The sequence below is a fragment of the Lutjanus erythropterus genome, chromosome 19 (assembly GCF_056507025.1).
Source record: "Lutjanus erythropterus isolate fLutEry1 chromosome 19, fLutEry1.hap2, whole genome shotgun sequence".
Lineage (NCBI taxonomy): Eukaryota > Metazoa > Chordata > Actinopteri > Lutjaniformes > Lutjanidae > Lutjanus > Lutjanus erythropterus.
The window spans coordinates 33564910-33576371 of NC_139335.1; the positions used below are offsets into that span (position 1 = coordinate 33564910).

The following is an 11462-nucleotide window of genomic DNA, read 5'->3' on the forward strand; positions in this document are numbered from 1 at the left end:
TTAACTGCAGCCATATGTCCACAACTCTCCCTACTCATTCGACTGCTATTCCTTTCATTGTATTTCCACATTTTATCAGCAGAATGTCGGGTACAGATACAGACACAGATGTGCAGGCCTTGCCATATTTCTGCTGTCTAGCTGTATTTCTATTTACATCAGATTTTTCTAAATGTTTTATCTGAATGTAAAGATAGATAAAAACAAAGAAAATGATTTGGCGTTTTAGGAGGGTCATGCACGCGCAAATGGTATAGATAATTAAGACTCACCACCGACAGGCGCGCGCCACGACCTAAATTTAATTAATTCGGTGAACTCGGGATGAACCTTTAGAAAAAGACGGAATCTGTAACGTCGTTATTCTGCCATTACCTTTTGGGGATGTGGGGGGAGAAACCGGGCCAGGCGGAGCCGTGCCAGCCCAGGCCAGCGTGTTTACGTCAATAAGCGGATTATTTATTTACTGAATTATCATTTTGCTCCTCTGTTGCAACTAATTTCCCCTCCTTTCAGTCCCCCTCCACCCCATATCCCTTCCTCATTTTAACCATAAAGCATAGCTCCAACAATATGTGTCCAAACGGTGCAATCCAACAGCAGCTGAGATTAAACGATGTGTTCTGGTGGTTTCTGACGCATTGTTTGAGGTAAAAGGAGCAAACAAACAAGCGGACCATGAAGAACTGCTGTTCTCTTAGTCTGGATTTTTTTTTTTATCACTCCTGAGTAAGATTCTGTTTCAGATACAGCCTGCTCGTTTCATTTTTTTTTTTTTTTATTTTATTTTATCATGTTTTCAACCTGTTCACTCAGTTTGAATATCTCCCCATATACAAACATGTTGCCAGTAGAGCCAGATGTGTCAGGTAGCTGATATCGGCCTATCACAACTATATCGGTCTTTATCAGTATACATTTATGCAGATGTTGTTTGTTCTATATGCAGCATTTTATGTACATTTGCTTATTTTTCTATTCAAGTTAATTTACATATATTCATAGAAGCAGAAATAAAAATATGGACATTTTTTCTTAAAAAAGACTCAAAACAATCGATCAATTATCAAAGCAATTGCAGAATTTAATAGTCAAGTAAATAATACATTAGTCTTTGCATATATATGTATACAGATATATGTATAAAATTGCTGCTCAACTTTTCAACAAAAGGAAGAAAGAAAGAAAAAGAAAGAAGACAGTCGGATGGACAGCAGAAGGAAGAGGGTTTGAGGCTAATTCTTCTCAGCTAGAAAAGTAAACGGGACAGACATTCATCTTGCAGTGGAAAAATCAGATAAGGAGAGTAATATTTTATGGATGGTGCGCAAGATAAGGGTTTATTTCTGACAGGCTCGTGCTGATAAGGGCCGAGGAGAGGAAGAGCTCTGCTTTGTTAAACTCCCTCTCCAAAATGGTCTGGGGTTAAATATAAATAGCTGTTAGCTTTGAGCATAAAACGAACATTTTGCACCAACTAATCGCTCTCTCTGCACAAACATACACACACACACACACACACACACACACACACACACACACACACACACACACACATTTTCTATGCTCATAATATTGATTACAGCCTCTTTGCTGTTAAGTGAATTTGAATATTTGTCAGTGACAGTAAAATATCACAATATTTATGACAAATACTACAATATATGATTAGTATTATTGTAAAGATTGCTGCTTTCCAAAATATTAACATGCTGAGATTTTTAATAAATAATCATTAGTAATATGGAGTACAGTTTTACCATTATTTGTTGTATATCTTTCTTGCCAGACAGGTCTGCTGGGTATTTGTTGAAACTCTTTAGTCATTTTATTGTTATTATTGACGTTGCTGTAAAACAGTTCAGGGCTCAGTCACTTTTCCCTGAATGATCTGTGGTTGATGATAAGTGGATAATAGCAGAAAAGTTCAGAAGAGTACAAAAGAAAAAAAAAAACATATTTAAACCTTATCACAATTTTACAGTTAAACAATTGCCGTTGGACACTGTACAGTTTTAAGCCAAAGGCTGTGTCCATAAATGCTATTAGTCTGGATGTGATAGTAGCAGAAGTAAATGAATTTGATTATTATGAATATGATTCTTTCTGATATACAGATGAAATACATGAGGATCATTTTGTTTTGTGCATTTATGGTTTATTTTTATTGTTGTTACTTGGCCTGTTATTATTAGGGTATTATCTTAATTCAAATCTTGTGTGGACAGGGCCTGTTTCATCGCCTTGTGGCACAGATTCATTTGATAACAAGTTTGTTTTTGTTTGTTTTTTTCTTTTTTTTCCGCTACCTGCCCCTTTCCATTGTACTTACCCCTTCCCTTCACCTCATCTCTATGAAATAACCTCTAAGAAAAGTGACTCCATATGAAATAGGCCACAAATGTTAGCTGGTGTGAACAAAGTGTGCAGCCAAACACCTGCACCCCCCCTCAGATATCCACTCACCCACCTCCATGTCACCGAATACCTTCCGCCCTCCCACCGCCACCTTCAACCCCTCCATTTTTTCCTGTCTTTCTCTCCCCTTCATCTCTCCCTCTGTACACTGCAGCGGCGGGAGGAGCTTTGCTTTTGTTACCGGGGAAGGGAAGGGAAGGTCAGGCCTTCACCTCTCCTTTGCCTCCTGCTATCATTTCTCTCATCTGTACCCCCTCCCGCCTACCTCTGCTCCTCTTACTCCCTCCCTTTTTTTTTTGCCTTTGACATACAGCAATCGGCCTGGAATGGAGGAGTGGGTGAGTAGAGGAGAGGAGAGGCGAGGGCGGAACTCACGCACGACGGTGAACTTTTGACCCTTCAACTTCGTGAACCTTCTGCTGCAGGCTGCCTGTTAGCTCGGACATCCAGCCCGGCTGTTCTCCTGATAATAACCCTGGATTCTGGCCGCTCCTCTGGCTGGCCTCGGGCAGGAAGACAGAGGGAAAGAGGAAGGACAGAAACCACGACAGTATATGTTTTAACTCACTCGCTGGCTTTAAAGCTGTCCAGTTTGTTGCCTCTAACTGAGCCTGGTGCTGCTGCAGGGGTTAATTTGTCCTCTCTGCTGCTAACAACAGCAAAGAGGCGGAAATTATTCGACAACAGCTCCCTAAAGTGGTATTTTTTATCTGTCTTTCTGTACATTACCCTGAAAATACGTGTGTGTGTGTGTGTGTGTGTGTGTGTTCGTAGGCTCACCATTAATCACCTGCAACAGACGGGGACACTTGTGACAGTTGTATATTTGAACAGCGAGGCAGAGGCGGGAGGTTGTTACAGGTTATCGTCGGTTAGGAGTCAAGAGGACGGGGGCGCGTGCTGGGAGGGAGGTATGAACAGAGTGGGGCTCGCGGGGGCTCTCGCGCTGCTTCTCACCGTCCTATACTGGTCTGAAGCGGGCTCTGGTGGCGGCGCGAGAGAGCTGCATTCTCTGGGAGAATAAAATCCTCTGATTCACACTGTGACCAGGGAGTCACGATTTAAAACAGGATCAAAACTTGTTAATTCTGTCGGGGCGGAAAACCCTTACAGTGCGCAGGGGATGGCGTCGTTCAGGACCGAAAAAAACTGATATTAAAAGGCGTTGGCCGATATAACTATGGCTTTTATACCTAGTACACGGCAGCCATTTTGGCATGAAATAGCAAAGTAAACAGGTTTTTCCCAGTGATATTCATTTAAGTCCCGTGGCAAACACTCGGTGTACTGCTATTGTCCATGGATGCTCACTGGAAAGGCTTTGCTACACTAAATGGAACGGGACCGAAATTTAATACCATTGGTTACACCTGTGTTTACCTTATTATTATCAGTAGGACGTGAAAAGGGCTAGTAGCCATACATTCTACTTGTTTATAGTAGGCTGCTACTACCACTATTATTAGTATGATTATGATTATGATTATGATTATGATGGTTATTATTATTATTATTATTATTATTATTATTATTAGTAGTAGTAGTAGTAGTAGTGTAGTGATAGTAGTATTAAGCAGTAGAATACTGGTAGTTTGTAGTTGTTGTCGGTCCAGTAACAGGCTACCAGCTTATTTGTCTCTTATTGCTTTTAGCACTCCTAATAATAATAATACCAGCTGGCCCTAAATAGAAGTTGTATAAAGTGACAGTAGCACAGGATAAATGTGCATGTTGCGTTGATAACATCATTGATTTGACATACAATTTTAGCACAGCTAACCGTGTCTGTAACTTTTGGGTCACAAATGCCCTCAGAACAAGCTTAGGCTACATTTGAATAACTTGGAAGATTGTTTTTTCTTTAAAGACAAGGTAAGATAAAATAAAATATGATATGATAAGATAAGATAAGACAGGACTTTATTATTAGGAAATTATTGTCCCAGATTGTTGCAAAATTATTAACACAAGAATAACAATAGCGCATCAAATAAAGATGAATGTAAAGTATATAATGAGTAAATGTAAAGGAATCGTACCTCAAAAAATAACAATAGAACTAAGATAAGTACAAAAGTAAGCTAAATAGAAACGGTGGTAATGGCAAGTACACTGAAAGTAATATTGGCAGTGATCGAGAGAGGTAATAAAAAGTTATATTGCAGCAGATAATGAATGTAAAGATAGCACATGATATTGAACGTCAGTGTACATCATAATAATGAAAAGTAATAGTGAAAGAATCAATCTTATGCCAACTTCTAACTATAGTCTTTCTAGGAGTGTGTTACTGGGGCGTACATGGCATAACCTGAAAAATAAACATAATACCCACCCATGACCAGGGTAACTTTAAATATTTGCAAGGTTATCAGCTTGTCATAACCCATCGGTAAAGCAAACAAAAGCTATTCTGGTCTTATCCAGTCTTTATTTCTGCTCTCACAAAGCAGCGCTGATAAAAGCCTTTATTGACTGCAACAGCGCTTTAAAATAACAACCCAATCAAGGCTTGTTTGACTTTATTTCCAGCATTCAACGTTGATTTAGGACATGGTTCAAGCTAATTTATACAGACGTGTGTCACCAATTTTTACTGAAATCTTTGGTAAATATAGCTATTTATCTGTGTCATAGATTATTTTTTTCTCATATTAATCGTGATCGTAATAGCATCTGTTTTGGTTGTTGGCTTGGCTGTATTTATTCAGACAGACTGATTAAGAAAGTGGAAGTTTTTAGTTTGTCTGCGGTAAACTTCCCTCCCTCCTGACCTGGAAATTGAGGACACTGACGGATCAATAAAAGCAGCCAGTTGTTAAATCCTTTCCTCTGTGTTGTTGAAATAAACACACAAACACAAAAACACACACACGCATGCATGGGGGTTTGCTTTCTTCTCTTCCTGCGCCTGCGTGGCTCGAGCCTGTCTGCTGACCTCGCGGTGACTCCTGCTCTTGCATTATTCATGAGACGTGGCCGCTCGGTTCACCCCTATCAGTATGCAGAAGACATTAAGGCTTCGCAAATGCCGATTTAAACGTAAAGCAATCACAGGAGATGCTGCAGCGGGAAAAGGGGAACCAGGAGTGTGTGTGTGTGTGTGTCCGTGTGTGTGTGTGAGTGTGTTGAAGGGAACATGGACTGTTTTCTCCTGTTTAAATAGACTAGGCTTCATAATATACGTACTGCCTACAAACCCAACCCACAAAATGGACTCGAGTGTAAATACGCACCAAATAGCGCAAATTTAACGAAATTACCTCAAAAAAGCAGCGCAAGTGTTTCATGCCGGTGGTTTCTGTACAAACACACACAGGATCTTCCCATGCCCGGGTCATTCACCTTTCTCTCCCTCTCAGCTCTCTCATGCCCTGCCAATAAACCCAACAAACACAACAGAACACACCCCAGTCACTCCCACACACAAAGCCCGGGCTGCTCTCTCTTACACACACACACACACACACGGACAAACACACCTTTAAAGCAACAAGATGAAAAACACAAGGGGCCGGTCGCATTAGTTACTCACCCCACTCATCATCACCAACACACAGACTGTAAAGCCAAACTCAGCGCCTTGTGACAGCCTCGACAGGTTCAAAGGAGCAGCAAGCCCGTACACATAACACACACATAATGCACATAATGCCGCGAAGAGGCGGCTCTGCAGGCTGGAGCTGCCCTGTGTACATAAACGGGAAACAGATGACACACACAGCAAAAACAAAGGAGCCCATACAGAGCTGGTGCTGCCGGGCCTTCCCATGTCACAGCCTCTCTCACTTATCCCGACAAGAAAAGGAACTACATTTGTGTCACGCGTGTCATGTCCCGTCCCTGTGTGTGTGTGTGTGTGTGTGTATGTTTGGAGAGGCCGGGGACGCGGTGGGGGGTGTTCCTGTATCATCATTAAAAGGAGGAAGTTGATGAAAAATGAAATGGGGAGTTTTTTCGCCTTCCTGTTTACTGAACTGAAACTTCCTCAAGGACCCGTAGCGCGCGCGCACACACACACTCACAAATGTGCATATGGGTGGGGGGGTAGGCTATGAACCGTTAGGCACGCAGGAAATACAAAATTCATTTTTGTCATGCTAGAAAAAAGGCTGGCTACATAACATACACACATGTAAAAACATGTTGATTTTTTAAGGGATGTAAAGACATCGGAAACTCAAGGTACCATAATAGGTTACCAAAAAAGTCCAAAATGCGATATTTATCGCAATATTAATAAACAAAGGGAAATTACGATTTAAAAATATCATTATTAAATAATAAATCTGACATGTACAGCATTTTTGTATGGGCTTTCTATGGATTTTTTTCTTTCAGCTTAAAGTGCTTTTGTTTTTCTTCTTTATTAAAATAAAAGTAAACAGTCATGACCTAAACATGTTTTTAAAAAATGACATAAATTGTCTTTTGCAACGAATGTTTGAAGTATGTATGTACAACTGCAAAGCTAAAACAATACCACAGTCAGTAGACATCCATTTTATGAAGAAATAAGTAGAAATAAAAATATTATAATACATTAGATCACAGTCCAGTACGCACTGAGATACTATTTATCGAGATATCTGATATATTCTTAAATACCTGCTATTTTTGTTTCATTTTAAAATGAAGCAGGAACAATTACAGACATAGTCCAAACCAAGCGACAAGAAGCCAAATGTAGCATAATAATATTTTATATGTTTATATATTTTTAACAGAAATATATTTTAAAAAATGAAAGAAAAAAAAAGCCCCATAAAGTTGGTAGCTTGTGGACGCACGGTTGTGGAACTGGAGATCCATTTTGGCTGATATGATTGGAAAATTATTGCATATATTATTTGGATATATTATAATAAAATGTACTAGTATTCTATTATTATAAAATACAGTCTGGAAAACATAGGATGGGTTTTTTTGTCTTCATTTCTATTTTCAGAGGTACGAATTTAAATGTAAAAAGTTAGATGTTATTTAGCATCTGTTGTGAGAAATTAACATTTATTCCGTAATTCTGGAGAAAAGTATAACTTGCTTTTTTTTCTCCACTGGTGTTCGAATAATTTATGGTATCCCGAGCATGACTCTAAATAACATTCTTGTGAAGCTCGTGAAAAATCATTGCGATGGCGGAGGGCAGCGCCTGGAATCCCCAGACTGAAAATGCATCGAGGCAGCAGCGGCAGCAGGCTGGCTTCACATGTAAAGTGAACATAATAAATGAGAGTTTGAGAGCAGAGAGGGACTTCCGAAAGCAGAATCCTCCTCTCTTATTAGCAGGACTGCAGAGGACAGTGGATTAACTGTGTGGGTCCTGGCAGAAGAGAAATACGTTCATGCGTGAAGTACTGTATAAATACTGTAAGAGCAGGTTTAGTTTAGTTTAGTTAAGCAGGTTTAGTTTAGGTTTACTTATACCTTGAATTGTGTGTGTGGTATCTCTCTCTCTCTCTCTCTCTCTCTCTCTCTCTCTCTCTCTCTGCGTATGTATATATATATATATATATATATATATATATATATATATATATATATATATATATATATATATATATAAATGAATACAGAACATTGTCATTGTTTGGTGAAAAGTTCCTAAAAAGAAATAAAATACGTTTATATGCATGTATACACGAAATAGGCTGTCCAAGAAAATGACAGATGACAGTGGAAGAGGACAGTGACAGTGGACAGTAGAAACTAGAATAGATTCAAGACTCTATTGTAACTGAATAAAATTTTGTTAGTTCAGTATACAATGCCTCTTCTACTTTATTGACCAATTTTAAGCCAATCTGGTTGCATGTTTTTTGTTTGTTTTGTTTATTTTGTTATTGTTTTTTGAGTAAGGCCAAATCAATTAACAAATTAAGATTTCTCGTACTTTTGTATTAGACGAAAAAACACTTAAGCCAATGTCCAGTATCTTTTTCCAGAGCTTTTAACTCACGGTCTTTCTTAGCAGGTAGAGTCTGTAGTCTATATATTTTCTAATTTTATTTATTTATTTATTTATTTATTTATTTTTGTTTCTATTTACTTAGTTGTGTTGCCACTTGAGTCAATTTCAAAGATTCTGTCATACATTTGTAAGTAATAATACCTCCTCTGTTACATGTCAATGCTGTCATTATCCACCTCTCCTCACCGTATTTGTCGGCCTCTTCAGGGCGACGTGTTGCGGTTGGTCTTAACACAAAAGGAGCCTATTAATTTTATTATTTTATTGTGACGTCGCTCCTTTGATCCGCCGCAGATTGGATGATAACCATCCACCGCTGCAGTGATTGAATGTTTAAAAAAAAAAAAAAAAAAAAAAAAAACTTTTAGAACTCCTCTCGGTATATACCGAAATGTGAGCGTCCGTCGTGACACGAGACATTAAACAATTTACATGATGGATCTAAGCAATAAGAGCGAGCGCGAGGAGGGGACGGCGCCGCGTGACTGGTAGCCGGGCTGTTTGACAGCTCCAGTCCTGCTTCAGACATCAGAGGGACAGAGTGTGGAGGACTAATAAAGATTTACAGGGTCAGACGCTGCACTGTTAACACCTCCACCTTCAGCCTGCGCTTATTTCATTAGTATTTCATAACATCACATAAAGCTGCTGCTTTTCTGCGTTATCAAACAATAAGGCTGTTTGTGTGTTTGTGTCTTGTATGTCGAATTAATTACGTCACATTGTCAAGTATGTTGTTTCATATTTTCTTAAGCTCAAAAAAGTTTTATACATGTTCTTATTTATGTTTATTTTAAACAGATATTTGTTGTATCACAAATTTTATATTATTCCACTGCTGTCTTTACATAGTTACATAGTTTTAAATGTTGCATCATTGAACCACTGGGCTGTTTTACAGTAATTGAGAGTTTTGGTGTCAGGTGGCCTGATTAGTCGGCTATTACTTTAATATTTAATGCCGTACAATCAGCCCTGCGTGTCTGAAATGCTTTCATTCACCTTGTTTTCAAATGTGCAGCTGTTTAGGTGTTAAATCTGATTTGACGGCTGCAACACCAGAATTTTGAGTTCTGGTGTTGCATGTTATTACATGTTTCAGTGTCATACAGGATGTTTTGTGTCACGTGGTTTATTTTCCGATTCAGAACGTGATTGGCATAGCTTTCGATTAAGGTGTTATATTTATATGTGATTATAGATTGGTTGCCATTGCAGTGTTTGCATGTCATTGGTGTATTATTCAATCTACATAATACATGTATTGGTGTCACGCTCTACTAATGTCACTAATATTTGGTTCGATGGGCAGTGCTACTGCCACTTTCCCTCGCGGATAAAAGTGTTTTGAAATAAGAAAAAAAAGGTTTAGTCTTGAAAATCTGTATTATAGTTGGTTTAATCTGGGCCTTTTGTTTCAGTTGTTTCATGGAAGTTTTATCTTTGTCGGATTCATTTTAAGTGTGTGTGTGTGTGTGTGTGTGTGTGTGTGTGTGTGTGTGTGTGTGTGTGTGTGTGTGTGTGTGTGTGCGTTGAGAGTCAAAGAACAGACCAAAGCTATGGTGTAAAATAACCTGTAAGCACTCTGATGGCGAGCCTTGGGAATGTTTGTATCCACGACGCTTTTTCACTCACACCCATCCTGCCTGGAAAATACAAGGGCGGGGGACGGACAAAGATTTTCTTGTACCCAAGGACGCATATCACCGTAGTGTGTGTGTGCGCGCGCCTGTGCGTGCATGTGTGTGCCTGTGTGTATGTCCTTGTCCTTTTACCTCTTGGTTAATATTAGCACACATTGACAATCTTTCCAACTTTTGATCACTAAAGGAAAACATTTTACGCACAACATGGCCGTGCGTAAAAGTGACAAAACAAACAAATAGTAGAGTGTTTCCTTTCCAAAAAATGCTCCAATAAAAGCCTTAAGAGAGGAAATATGAATCTACTTCACAGCATGATTACCATATAGTGTCCCTGTCATCCAGAGGCAGAGAGAAGATATGAGCCAGTTCAGTTCAACACCTTCGGAAATCAAACAACAACCGATCTGAGGTCACTTCCTCATCTTTTCATTGAATGTCCAAGCAATCTAACAAGTCCTTATTAAAGTTTAAACGCAGGAAATGAATGATTTATCAGTTGCTGTATGTGAACGCATTAGAAAGATATTTTTCCTTGAGTCACAGGACGATAAATATAAACGTTTTAGGGTAAAGTGTCCGGAAAGTCTGAGAAAAATCCTGAAGAATGTGCTTTATAAGTTTACATTTGCAAACTATTGGTATGTTACACACGTACAAACAAATACACATGGGAACAAAACCACTGGGCAGATGTGAACCTCTCTGTGTTTGCTGCCAGCCACCTCTGCACACTCAAAACTACATCAGCGCACTCTCCTGTGCCTGTGCGCCGTCATTAAGCACGCACCAAAGCGCACAGAAGTATACACTGGAGGCTACACAAAAGTAGCTACACACCACTGGGCGCGTGCACACGAGCAGAATCTCACTCCGTCTGTGACGCCACCACCGTCGCGCGGTCCGAACCAGCCACAACAACGAATCTCAAATATCTCATACACACCAGAGCTCCGCAGTACTCATCGAGCGCGTTGATACAGCAGTGAGTGAGTGACATGGTAATTACACAGCTCTCCCTCTCTTTCTCCCTCCTCCCTCCCTCCTCGCTAAGCTCCCACTTACAGGCAGCCTTCAAACACTACTTACTGTGCGTCCTGGTTCTCTTTCTCTCCACCGGCTTTTCCCAGCGTCCAGAGCGCCACAGACCGGAGCTCGCCGGGCTGCGCGTGTGAACCGGAGAGGAGCAGCGGCCGGTAGTAGTGGCCTGCTCTCTCTCTCATACACACACTCACACACGCATTCCCTCCCTCTCCCGCTCTGTCTCCACTTTACTGACCCCTTTAGGATCCCCGCGAAGCCGTTAAACCGTCACTTGCTTTCTAGAATGTGAAATATATAGTACATTGTCAACTCCCCAAAACCATAAAACTAACTTTATGGACCCCACGTGACCAGAGGAGAGCCAGTGAGAGGTATCAGTCTGAGGC

The 11462-nt window shown here is 40.0% G+C and overlaps 1 protein-coding gene across 6 annotated transcripts in view; it reads right to left on the reverse strand.

Annotated features, from left to right (window-relative positions):
• hoxb3a (homeobox B3a) overlaps positions 1–11462 on the reverse strand; it is a 139300-nt gene that overhangs the window by 101121 nt on the left and 26717 nt on the right. For 3 of the 6 annotated variants that reach the window (XM_084745131.1, XM_084745120.1, XM_084745119.1), the window contains exon 1: positions 11122–11276. The exons of 1 other annotated variant lie outside the window; for it this stretch is intronic. The gene's annotated coding sequence lies outside the window, so the exon portion shown is untranslated. Of the gene's footprint in view, positions 1–11121; positions 11278–11462 lie in introns of those variants that run through there. 2 more of the 6 variants (XM_084745124.1, XM_084745121.1) reach the window with 1 other exon arrangement.